Consider the following 13,308-nt stretch of genomic DNA (forward strand, 5'->3'; position numbering starts at 1 on the left):
GCTGAGAGAGACAGGCTGACAGAGGTGAAGAAGTGGGGCTCAAGATGCTCCATGTGAGCTTGCAGAAGAAGCTACTGAGTCATCTGTGTATGCAAGTGACCAAAACATTGGAGAATCTTTGTTAGCCCTCTGACACCAGGTGAGATTGCTGTGGCACTGGAGGAGAGCTGCAAGGAGCTTGTCAGGATGAGACACAAGCAGAGAATGAAGCCCACACATGTATCTGAAGGGCGCATTTACTTCCTTGAGGGTAGAGGATCCAACCCTACCTAAATTTTAGACATTTCTTAGATTTTTTTCTCTGTAGTTCTGCCTGAATGCATTGGAAAAAGGGAAAAAGGCCATTGCCATGTAACTTCTGCTAGGGGTTCCTTTAGGTGCTGAGCTTGCCTTCTCGCCCTCTAGCAGAATTTGTGGAAACTATCTGCATAAACTCGTTACAGTGTTTTAGGAGTAACAGCTGGGGCTGAGTGTGAAAAGTGGTTCATGGGAGAAAGTCGCAAGACCATGTGGTAGGTAATGGCCATTTATGTTTCTGTTTTCCTGTGTAATGGATATTCTAATCTCATTAGCATTAGGTGGGTAGTGAATAAGCTACACTATCCTTCCTCTGTTAGATATTGCTCCCTTAAAACAGCAACAGCCGCTGATTGGGTTAACTTCATGAAGAGGTATTAAAACCTGCACTAAGTGCTACTTCCATTTGGGACCTAGTCCTCATCATATTCCAGTGACCAGTGTCGCTAGCTCTACAGGCTCTTTCCGATCTATGTCCTAATCAATCTGGAGTATTAAATGTACTGGAGCTACAGAAAGCCTCTTTAGTTCCAAAAGTTAGTTTACCACACACACTTATGAGAAATCCCTGCAGAAACAAAAAGAAGAAACTGCAAGCTTGCTACAACGGCAGCATTGAATGAAGCACATTGCAAAGGACTCTCAAATGCTGAAAATAAAAGCCTGCATGGGAAAAACCAAGTCATTCTTTTTTCCCTGTCTAACAATGATGAGTGTCTTGCATAAGAATACAAGAAGTAACACTCCTTTCAGGGATATCAGCACCATTGGATCACTGCCAGGAAATTCCAAAGCTGGTCTTCAGAAGGGATAGCTGGATGCTTTGTCTGCTAGCTTCAAAGCAGCAATGCATTTGTCTCAAGATGATATTAACACTTGTGTGCCTCTAGCAAGAACATCACAACCATGTGCTTCTTCTGCTCTTCCTTTCTACATGGATAAAAGGTGTTGCATATTATCTTCCACTGCATTTCAAAGAGTCTGGCAACTTGCACCAGAGATACATACTGATCTGTGTATTAGCATCGCACCATTATCATGCAGGCAGAGAGTGATCCCTCTAGTTCACCCACCTGCCTCCTTTTTTACTTAATGTGACCGCACACAGTTCAAATGCACCCACATTGTCTCAAACCCAGCATGTATCACCCGGTGCAGAACACCCAATTCACACATAGAGCCAAGGTATTTGTTTATTGCACATAATTTGTTATTATGTGCAAAGAGGACTGCTACCACACCAAACCATACAAAATTCACATAGTTAGTTACACAATTCGGTTCAGGTTAGTAACTCCCCGTGAATCTCACACCATTTACCAATTGGGTAGTTAATTTACATCATTGATTTCTTACTACAGATGCTAAGGGAAAGGGTATTTTAACCTGGGTGGGGGTCTTTTGACCTCAAGCACAATTTTTAGCATTAAAATGAAGTTATAATGAGGATAGATCATCTAAAAGACAGCCTAATCAAGTCTTGTTGACACACTGAATTCATATCTTGATGATGTCCATGTGTTTTCAGGAGGATACCAGTTTTCTAGGATAGCATTTTCTGATAAGAAATTCTTTAGCCCTGTTTCATAATCCACCTACATGAGGTCTTTTTCTCAGCTATCAATTATCTTCATTAGTCAGTGTTGTTTCGAGGTCAGCCTGAACTTTTAGGAGGCCCTCGTATCTATTCAGGCTTTTTCAATAGTAACACAAGTTCCAATTTTAACTATATAGCCTACATCACTCACACAGCTCCTAAAAAGCCTGTTTCATGGCAGTGCTTTTCCATGCACAATAGATGTGATGCACAGTAGGTTTCCATGCACAGCTGCTTAGCGATGCTCTAAAGAGACTGATACAATTTTTTATTTTACATTTTTTTAAGTTAAAAATTCAGTTACAAAAAAGTCATGTGAATTGACAGTAAAATCTCTGCACTCAAGGCAACAAACTTCTACTAATAGATCTCTAATAGCTCTTTTCAAATGGGACTAAAACATGCTTGTTTTCTTTTGGAAAGCTTTAAAAATAGGCTGAAAGGACCTGAAAGAGATTAAGTGGTGTTGATTCAGATTTTGTCTACATTAACAAGGAAGTCAATGCAACAGGAACAGGGAAATATTTGCCCAGAGAAGCTGTGGATGCCCCTTCCCTGAAGTGTTCAAGGCCACACTGCACTGGGCTTTGAGCAAACTAGTCTAGTGGAAAGCATCCTTACCTGTGGCAGGGGGTTGGAACTAGGTGATCTTTAAGGTCCCTTCCAACCCAAACCATTCTATGATTCTATGAAATATGCTAATCTTGAAGCTTTTCACCTCCTCATTCCTTCCAGTTCAGGAGGTTTACTTCAAATTTGACCTAATTTACTGTGGTGTTGAACATCCTCCTCAGACAAAGTTCAACACTTTTGAAAAGAAAACCCCAAAAGAATCAAGTGTAAACGTGTGCTAATTATATTTCTGCAAAGAGATGTCAATAATAAATAGCTTAAAGGTATTTTAAATACATACACCTCTGTATACATATGCATATGTAGAGACTGGCTTTCTATTGTTATGCAGTAGGAACTCCATGAACCCTGAAAAATTTAGGGACTCAAAACTGCGAACATATCATCATCATCATGGCTTGACTTCGCGAATGAAGATGTGGAAAGGGCTTTACCCACGCTTACTACAAGCGCACTGATGACTAAAAAGGCCAATGTAGGACAGCAAATCTGGTTGCAAAAGGTCTCCTTGGGTGGTATAGGCAGGGAGCGATTCTTTCTATGTTGTCTTTTCTCCTCGAGACTAGTTCTGCGTGAGTTCTCAAAGGAGTCAATGGCATTATGTATGGTGTGTCTCCAAGTCTCCTGATTGGAGGCCAAGGTGGACCACTGATGGTAGTCAATATGGCCAAGGCTAAGGTATTGTTTCAGGGAGTCCTTATATCTCTTCTTTGGGGCACTTCTCTTGCAGCAACTGGTGGCAAATTCACCGTAAAACACGATCTTAGGGAGGTGGTGATCCTTCATCCTAGACATGTGCCCTGCCCAGCGCAGCTGCAATTTCAGCAATATGGCCTCAATACTGGTGAACCCTGCCTGTTCAAGGACAGTGACATTTGACACACAGTCAGTCCAATGGATGTTTAGAATTGTACAGAGGCAGCTCTGATGAAAGCGTTCAAGGATTCATAGGTGATGGCAGTAGATAACCCATGATTCAGACCCATATAAAAGAGTAGACAGTACAAGGGCTCTGTAGACATTAATCTTTGTACTTTTCTTCAGGTGTTTATTGCACCAGACTCTTTTATGGAGTTTTCCGAAGGCTCTATATGCCTTTGCTATTCTGTTGTCTATCTCTTTGTAGATCGTGGCATCCGAGGAAATAATGCTTCCCAGATAGCTGAACTGCTGAACTGACTTCAGCTCTGACTCACCAATGGGAATGTGGGGATGATGATAATCTTCTTGTGGTGCAGGTTGGTAGAGAACTACTGTCTTCTTCAAGCTGACTTCCAGCCCAAAAAGCTCAGGTGCCTCCGCAAAGCAAGACATTAAACACTGCAGAGCTGCTTCTGTGTGGGCAACAAAGGTGGCATCATCAGCAAAAAACAGTTCACAGACAAGATGATTTAGGGTCTTAGTGTGGGCCTTCAGTTGCCTTAGATTGAATAGGCTACCATCAGTATGATATCGAATATAAATGCCGTTTTGTTCATCAAGGTCTACCATAGCCCTTTGGAGCATCATGCTGAAGAAGATTGTGAATAAAGTTGGTGGAAGAACGCAACCTTGTTTCACACCACTGGTTATTGGGAAGGGCTGAGAGAGTGCATTGCCGTATCTGACTTGACCTTGCTGATCCTCATGTAGCAGAATAATAATTTTGAGGAACTTGGGGGGACAACCTAATCATTCCAAGATCAGCCACAGGCCTTTTCTGCTCACAGTGTCAAAAGCTTTGGTGAGATCAACGAGAGTTACATAGAGCCACTTATTCTGTTCTCTACACTTTTCTTGCAGTTGTCTGAGAACAAATACCATGTCTGTGGTACTTCTATTAGCTCTGAAACCACACTGACTTTCAGGTAGAAGTTCTTCTGCGATAGCGGGTACTAGTCTGTTCAATAGTATTGCAAGAATTTTTCCAGCAATGGAGAGCAGAATTGTACCTTGGTAGCTTGAGCAGTCTGACTTTACACCTTTCTTCTTATACAGAGTGATGATGATTGCATCACGAAAACCTGATGGTAATTTACCTTGTTCCCAACAGCGCACATTCCCAACAGCGTGAAATTTAGCATGAAGTGCTTGGCCTCTGTGCTTCCAGATTTTAGGTGGGATTCAGTCGACCCCAGCTGCCTTGCCAGTTTTCACCTGCTGTATAGCCTTAAGAGTCTCTCCCATGGCAGGGGGTAAATCCAATTCATTTTTCACCGGATGTTGTAAAAAGTTCTGGATTCCTTTGCCTTGGACAACACAGATAGCACTAAAGAGTGCTTGAAAATGTTCAGACCAATGATTCAGGATGGAGATTTTATCTGTAAGAAGCGTTTGGCCATCTGCACTAAGTAAGGGGCTTTGAACCTGAAATGTGGGTCCATACACTGCTTTCAGAGCCTCATAGAGTCCTCTGTGGTTACCCAAATCTGCGCATAATCGAGTCTTTTCTGCTAGGTTGAGCCACCACTTGTTCTGGATGTCTCGAAGTTTCTGTTGGAGTTTGCTACATGCAAGATGAAAGGCTGCTTTTCTTACATGGCAAAGTGCCTGAGCAAGGTGTGCTTGATGAGCAGATCTCTTCTTTGTCAACAATTCCTGGAACTCCTGGTTGCTATCGTCAAACCAGTCTTTGTTTTTCTTTAAGGAGAACCCAGTGGATTCTATGGAGGACTGCAGGATGCTACTTTTTAATATGTTGCCAAAGCACTTCAGGAGAAGAATCTATAAGATGGTCTTCAAGCCTAGTTTGAAGGTTAGCCTGAAAGCTGTCCCTCACTGCAGCTATTTGGAGATTATTAACATTGAGCCTCCTCCTCGGGATGCTGCCTCTCTTAGGTTTGGGTTTGAAGTGGAAGTTAAGTTTGCAACGCACAAGGCAGTGGTCTGTTTGACATTCTGCACTAGGCATTACTAGTGTGTGACAGACATCACGAATATTTCTCTGGCGCACTAAGACATAATCAATAAGGTGCCAATGTTTAGATCGAGGATGCATCCAGGTTGTCTTCCGGCTGTCTTTCTGCTGGAAAATAGTGTTGGTGATGGTAAGCTGCTGCTCTGCACAAAACTGTAGCAAGAGGCGACCGTTATTGTTGCAGCTACCAACACCATGCTTGCCTAGTACTCCTTTCCAGGCTTCAAAGGTCTTACCTACTCGGGCGTTGAAGTCACCAAGGATTATGATCTTCTATAGGAGCCTTTTGAGTGAGGTAACGCAGGTCAGAGTAGAATTTTTCTTTTTCTGCAGGGTCAGCTTGCAGAGTTGGAGCATATATGCTGAAAAGAACAACGTGTTGCTTATTGTGTAGTGGAAGACGTAAGAAGATAATACAATCGGAATGACCTATCAGCAAATTTTCAAGTTTAGAGACGATGGAGTATTTGATCATGAAGCCAGCTCCAGAAAGATGACTTTCAGTTTTGGATTTGCCTGACCAGTAGAGTGTATAGCCAGCACCATGTTCTTTAAGGCTACCTTCCTCATGAAGGTGAACTTCACTGAGAGTAGCAATATTGATGTCAAGTAGTGACAATTCATGGGCAGTTAGCACAGAATGGCGCTCAAGACGTCCACTGTTCGCTGTATCAAGTATGGTTCTGATGTTCTGACATGTGAGTGTCAATCTGGACACACTTTTGGAGGCAGATGTATGCCTTCGTCTCTTTGTCTTTAATCGACCGCAACAGAAGATGCCCATTGGCCAAGGATAGCCAACCAGGTGGAAGGGGAGATGAGCTTTGGTTTGGCCACCTTTTCTAGGCCTCTCTCCATATGAAGTTAGTGCTCTCCTTGAAAAAAGGCTGCTTGGTCATTCAGCATGTTGCCGAACAAGACTGTCATCTCCTGGGTCAATCTTGAGCAACCAATGTCCTGAACCGCCTGCATGCAGGGTTGGGTCTGCGACTTCCAGTGCACCTTATCACCTGCCATTTTGTCCCTCACCTGTTGCTACATATACAAGACTAAGAACATAAATGGGCTATCTGGAGCCACAACTTGAAAAACATGACACTGATGCAACATCTGAAAGACTCTTAGTTTGCATCTGAAGTAGACAGTTTATCTTGATTAGATAAGCATGCCTTAGTAAGACTGTTAACTACCTTGATGAATGGTCTACAGATAAATGGGATACCAAGTTAAAGAAAATGCAAACGTCCTGGTGAAAACTCAACCAATCATTCTCGTAACAGAGGTGGAAATGACTGTACACCATGGGTGTGAGGCTAAAAGGACCAGCACTTGGATTCCTGTCTTCTTCAGAATTGGGTGTGCAGAACTCCTTTGCAACCTAATTAGGCTACAACAACCATTAAAGTTTGACTGTAAGAACTGTAATACAAAGGCTAAGATTGGTGAGAACAGAATGGGAATGTCTGGGTGTGGAGACAGCCAAGTACACCCACCAGTCAGGGAAAGGGGCCTGCGTTAATGGCACCTAAGGAGCAGGTCATGGAGACCCTACCACATCCAGCTTCAAAGGACATTGAGATGTGGAGAAAAAGAACTATAATGGCTCCCAATGACTCCTAGAGATGGAAACACTGATCACTGTAAGATCCAAAACTGCAAAGGACATACCCAAACTCTGCCCATGGTCACCAACCTAAGAACCACCCAGGAGCATCAGCACATCTAGCATCATGTGTCCTCCTTGTCATCATGACAGATCTCAAATACAACATCTAGTATCTTTTGTGGTGCCTTACCGCTAGTCAGATAGCTCGAACACCCATGCCCTGATGCCTGCTTGCCAGGCAGACTCCTTGGGCACCGCATACACTGTGGTGCATGTTGGGGGGAATGATTCTAGGTTTGTTTCAGTTTGCTTTAAACAAAGTCACTTCCTATGAGGCTTCACAAGCAAATTTCCTACATATTTCATACAATATTGTACCAGAATTTCCTGTGACCAAAGCCTCTTGAGGTCAATCCAATATTTTAACTGTCTTCAATTTAATTGACTTCAGAGAATCCCTTTTCCATCCTGATAAGGCAACCATCTTCCTACAAATGAAGTTTTATATTTCCCCCATCAATGTTAGTTTTAGCATATTTCTTGTGTCACCATTGTGCTTTCTCCCTTGTTATCTCACAACTTTGAGGTAACGTAGTCAGGTAAAAAAAAAACTAAAACAAACTAGGGAAGACACTGAAATCCCTTATACCAGACAAAGAACCAATAAAAGAGTATAAAGACTCTTTTTGTTTCCTTTCTTTTTGAATATAGGTCTCTTTAACACACTACACAATGCATTAATATCAGAGCAGCCACAGCACTTTGCTATGACTTACCATGTTTCTTATGTCTTTGTAATAATTGATAATCAGCCTTATCAGAGATCAATCACCTGGTTGTCCCTCTCTGACCTTTTTCACTGAAATCCTACAGCAAGCTGATATCAGGAATTCTGTTAGTTCCCTTGGTATTCAAGATATCAATACATCAGCATTAAATTTTTAAACCTTTATTAAGAGATTGGAATGGGTTAGGAAACCATACTACTGTGCTGTACTATATCTATGTCGCAAAGTGGCATTTCAAAAAGATACCGATGTTGATTTCTCTTGTGGATGGGAAAGCAATAGGAGTATATCAATCTGTAAAATGTTCGTAACAGTTCTAAATGCTCACATCCATACTTCTGATTTTCTCTTTATATCATTCTGTCTTATCCCAGTTTTGTATTACCTTAAATATCTTTCAGTGTGTTATCCTTTGCTGTACTTATGGTAAACCACACAGAAACTGTATCCTCAATGCTTTTCTGCATCTAACTCCTAGCATATAGGGCTGTGATCTGAATACTGATTTGCAGTGCCTGCCAAGGTAGGACAACTGCAGGTAACAAACCAAATATATATCTTCTTATAGTCAGGTCTGTGATGATAAAATAAGAAACTATATAGATATTTATGGAATGCAAAATAAAAGGAAAGTGTTTGCAGGCTGATGCAATATAGTGAAAATGCCTGTTTTGTCAGTGAGAGATGCCTGTGGCTTCTATCACAGCATTGGTAATCCATCCGACCATTTTTGTTACCTTTCTCTTAAGAGGCTGATATGTGATCATTTGTTTCACTATATATTATGATTTTAATTTATAAACTACTTGAAATAGAGCATTTTAAACAAGGCATTTCTCACCTCAGGTAATCTTGCTCAAACTGCAGAACTTATTCCTTAGCCCCAGAACAGCCAGAAAAGGTCTGTGTGTGTAGCATCCACTAAAAAATAGGTAAACAAATTGACCAACAACTGTTTTATTACTTCATTAGGTCTAGTACATTCTGGATTTTTCTTAATTTACTCAATGAAGGCAAAATATTATCATTTGTGTTGCAGTTATTAAATAGTTATTTCTTCATTATCTTCACCTCTTTTGTTTAGAAGCTTATTTCAAAGGATGGCATAGACCCAAGACAGAACATGTGCTCTGAGATAAAACACTTCAACTGAAAATCTGCAAATTCCAGTGCAGTGCTGTACATTGTAGCTCTTTTTTTAAAACCCAGTTTTAGATGTCAGCAAAGAAGCAGCAAGGCAGAGAGAACAGGTACTGGAATATATATAGACATTGCCTAGCTGTGTATTCTGTAATGTTTCTATGATCAACCAAAAGTAAAGTTCTTGGTACGTTTGATGCTGGCCAGCAATACTGAATGAGACACCAAAAGAAGACACATTTCTGGGTACTGCATCTAGAAATGGGGGGGGGGGGTGTCAGTGAAGAAGATAATTTTTAAGCTGTCCTGTCTGTGTAGTGTTATTATGACCTGCTTCAAGCTACAGTGAAAAACAATTAATAGGCATGCACATTGTACAGCCTTTCTTTCTACACATAACGTGATCAAATAAAGCCATTCTCAGCCAGAGAAAGAGGCTGAGCACAGAAGAATACATCCCTGATCTTACAGTGAACTCAATATAACAGGAGATAGATTCTTGGCACTAATCACTTCAGTATGTACATACGATAAAGTTCAGACATAATCAATAAAACTGATAGTTCTCCATGTTACCAGGTGTCAGTTGTTTGATTCAAGGTGACCTGGGCCCTGCAGAACATGACTGAAAAGTGACTCCCCATTTTTAGCCATTGTTACTATATGTAATAACTGTTAAAAACCAACTAAGATACTTACAGACGAATTGAAACACTCAATAAACTCTGCTCTGCAACTCAGTGATTACAATTCTATTGATTAATGTTGCAAAACCTTTTTCAGCAAAAGAGAATAATTTTATTTTACTGGGTGAATGAAATGTCTAACTTCACCTGCCTACAACTTTTACTGTGCTCACAACAAAAATGTCACACACATCCATTTAGAAACAGACTGGCTAGTAAATCAGGTCCACTTTCTGGTATGGAGGAGGATGGCTGAAGTACAAATATGGGGAGGCCTGGCAGATTGACTATATCACACTCCCACTGACCTACCAAGGCAAGCACCATGTGCTTACCATGGTGGAAGCAAACATAGAATGGCTGGAAATCTATGCTGTGCTCCACAGCACTGCCCAGAACACTATCCTGGGCCTTGAGAAGCAAGTCTGGCGGTGACACAGGAAAGCAGGCTAGGTTATTCCTGCCTCAGGAAAAGGCAAGCCAATTTGTGGGATTGGTTTTGCTCAAGGACCTTGGTGCATGTAGCGGGTAGTGCAGGAGAATGGGGAAGTCTAGTCCATGCCTCAGGGGGATTTGATTTTGGGTGAAAATAGGCAATTAATGAAACTGTATGATATTTATTGCAATATAATACTCTATATTATCACTCCTATGGCAGCTAGGTACCCACCATCGAAGCGGGTGTCTGGCAGCACCTGTATTCACCACTCTAAACTCCATTTCGATCATCATTAATGAAGAATGAACTTTGATGAAACTGAACAAGAGCAGTGATGAAAATGGCTTCAGCATGCAACAGTACACCACCACACAGCACTCTACTGCCCTGTGAAAGTCTGCTGTGACAGATGGAGCCCAAAGCCATGGACTAAGTTAACTCAACAGACTTTTATAGGGATGGTCCATAGACTAAGGGAAAGATATCTGTGTGTGCATATATCAAAAGACAGGAAAAGTGATGGTGTTTGGCAGGGTGGGATGTGACATGACATAATTGGTATTAAGGGTACTGTCCTGGTTTCAGCTGGGATAGAGTTAATTTTCTTCCTAGTAGCTGGTGCAGTGCTGTGTCTTGGCTTCAGTCTGAGAACAATGCTGATAACACACCGATGTTTTACTTGTTGCTAAGTAATACTTACCCTGATCGGGGACTTCTCAGTTTCCCATGCTCTGCCCATGAAGAACAGAGCATGGGAAACTGAGAATCCAGGAGGGAGCATAGCCAGGGTAGCTGACCCAAAGTAGTCAAGGGGATATTCCATACCATAGAATGTTATGCTCAGTACATAAACTGGGAAGAGTTGGACAGGAGAGGTCAGTCACTGCTCAGGGATGAGCTGGGCATTCATCAGTGGGTGTAACAGACTGTGTCAGTGAAAACACCACCAAAGAGACAGCATCAGCAAAACCCGACATTGCTGACACCACTGCCATGGTGGATGTTTGTGCAGGATGTTTGTCCCAATATTGCTATGGCAGGAAAAGCACCAACACCTTGGAACAAAGGGGGAGAGCTAACTTGGAGAAACTTAACCAAACCCTTGTGTATGTGCACAGCCCTGGGGTCAAGGAGATGGAGGAGTCTGGAGGCCCCCGAGGACCACCTAAAGTTTCTGGAAGACCCCCTAGTGATGGTACTGGGCATGCTCACTACTGCTGCTGGATGGAGGATGTGGTTAAGCAGAGCAGCTCATGACAGCTCTATAAAAGAACAGCACCAACCAGCATGAGGGGGAATGTTTTCCCCACTGGACTTGGAAACTAGTCAGACTGCCGGGATGCCACAGCTCTGGGGTGGTAGCTTGAGACGACAGATGACACAGACTCCTCTCATGAGGTGAAGAGAAGACCCTTTATTGAAATACAGCTTGAGTTTTATAGCCCCTGCCTCAGCCCTGCAAAGTGCAGCACAGCAATTTTTGCTTACCTTATTTATATACGAAATATTGATCACAAGATTATGACATTATTCCTTTTTCTTTGCACAGGTTTATCTCATATTAGTCTTATGATCACATTATTGCAAACACAGCATCTTATAATCACATTATTGCAAACACAGTGTCTACACATACTATTTTTGCTCAGAGCCAGTTCCTTGTTCTTTCTCCTGGTTCCTTTTCTCTTCTTTATTTTTATCTCTCCGAAGGCCTGCGTCCAACCATCTGTATGAAGTCCAACAGCTGCTCATGGTGGAGATTAAGCTGCATCCATCTTCCACAGTAGCTGTTGCTGTGAACTCTTTTATTCTTTCCTCTTACTTTACTTCTTTTCTCTCTTCATCTCTCTCTCTCTCTTTGGAATTTGCAAATTTGTTGTTGTGCAAATACAGTTCCTTGGTGCTTGACTGTTTTGAGTCTCAATTCTGTTCCTGAGAATACAAGCAAAACCACGCTCAGGCCTTTGACTGGCATGCGACACTTTCTCAAAGCCCAGGCCGTTAGTGTGAGTTCAGTGGAGGTAGTGTAATCAGGACCAATGCAGTTTTTGCCTGGACCAGAGAATATGGAGCTAAGAAGATATTAGAAGTAATAATGGATCAAATTAGGAAATTGATACTAAGAGAGCAATTGCAGGCTCATAGGAAGGAATTAGGCATAGAGTGACCTGTTTGTATTTTATATTACAACAATTAAGCTGTTATTACTCCAACTAGTTCTTCAAGCACTGCCTTACAATGATGTTTCTAAGAATGAAGACTGCCTTGTTGACTCATCAGGCCAACACAGATGCAGCCATGTGATTTGCATTAACAAGAACTGTGATGAATTATCCACAGAAGCATCATAAATGTTATTTTCAAATTAAATTATGCAGTGAGACCACTCAGCTTGACCTCAAAGCACACAATGGAACGTATTAAACTGGCTGCATCACTCCAAAGAACTTGGAGTAGTTTTATATGGGATAATTCAAGAAAAACCTGAACTTCCATGGGAAATTAGGAATTCCTTAACACATGCTATGAGCTAAAAGGCATTATGTAAGGAAAATACTGTAATATGTAGACAGTGAACAGTCACAAGATCTGTAGTAAAAAAAAAAAAATTAAAAATGAAAGCCATTCTTAAAATTTCAAGCAGCGTATGACAGAGAAATAAGATGGGATGGATGAAGAGCTGACCAAGAGCTTATGGATCAGGATTAAAGGGAGGGCAGGGGCAAGGGATACTACAGGGGGGGGTCTGGTACAGGCCACCAGAATCACACAGAATCACAGAATCCCAAGGGTTGGAAGGGACCTAAAAAGATCATCTAGTCCAACCCCCCTGCAAGAGCAGGGTAACCTACAGTACATCACACAGGAACTTGTCCAGGCGGGCCTTGAATATCTCCAGTGTAGGAGACTCCACAACCCCCCTGGGCAACCTGTTCCAGTGCTCTGTCACTCTTACAGTAAAGAAGTTCTTCCTGATGTTAACGTGGAACTTCCTATGTTCCAGTTTACACCCATTGCCCCTTGTCCTATCACTGGATATCACTGAAAAAAGCCTAGCTCCATCATCCTGACACCTACCCTTCACATATTTGTAAACATTGATGAGGTCACCCCTCAGTCTCCTCTTTTGCAAGCTAAAGAGACCCAGCTCCCTCAGCCTCTCCTCATAAGGGAGATGTTCCACTCCCTTAATCATCTTTGTGGCTCTGCGCTGGACTCCTTCAAG

Source organism: Lathamus discolor, chromosome 1 (assembly GCF_037157495.1).
Source record: "Lathamus discolor isolate bLatDis1 chromosome 1, bLatDis1.hap1, whole genome shotgun sequence".
In the NCBI taxonomy this organism is placed as follows: domain Eukaryota; kingdom Metazoa; phylum Chordata; class Aves; order Psittaciformes; family Psittacidae; genus Lathamus; species Lathamus discolor.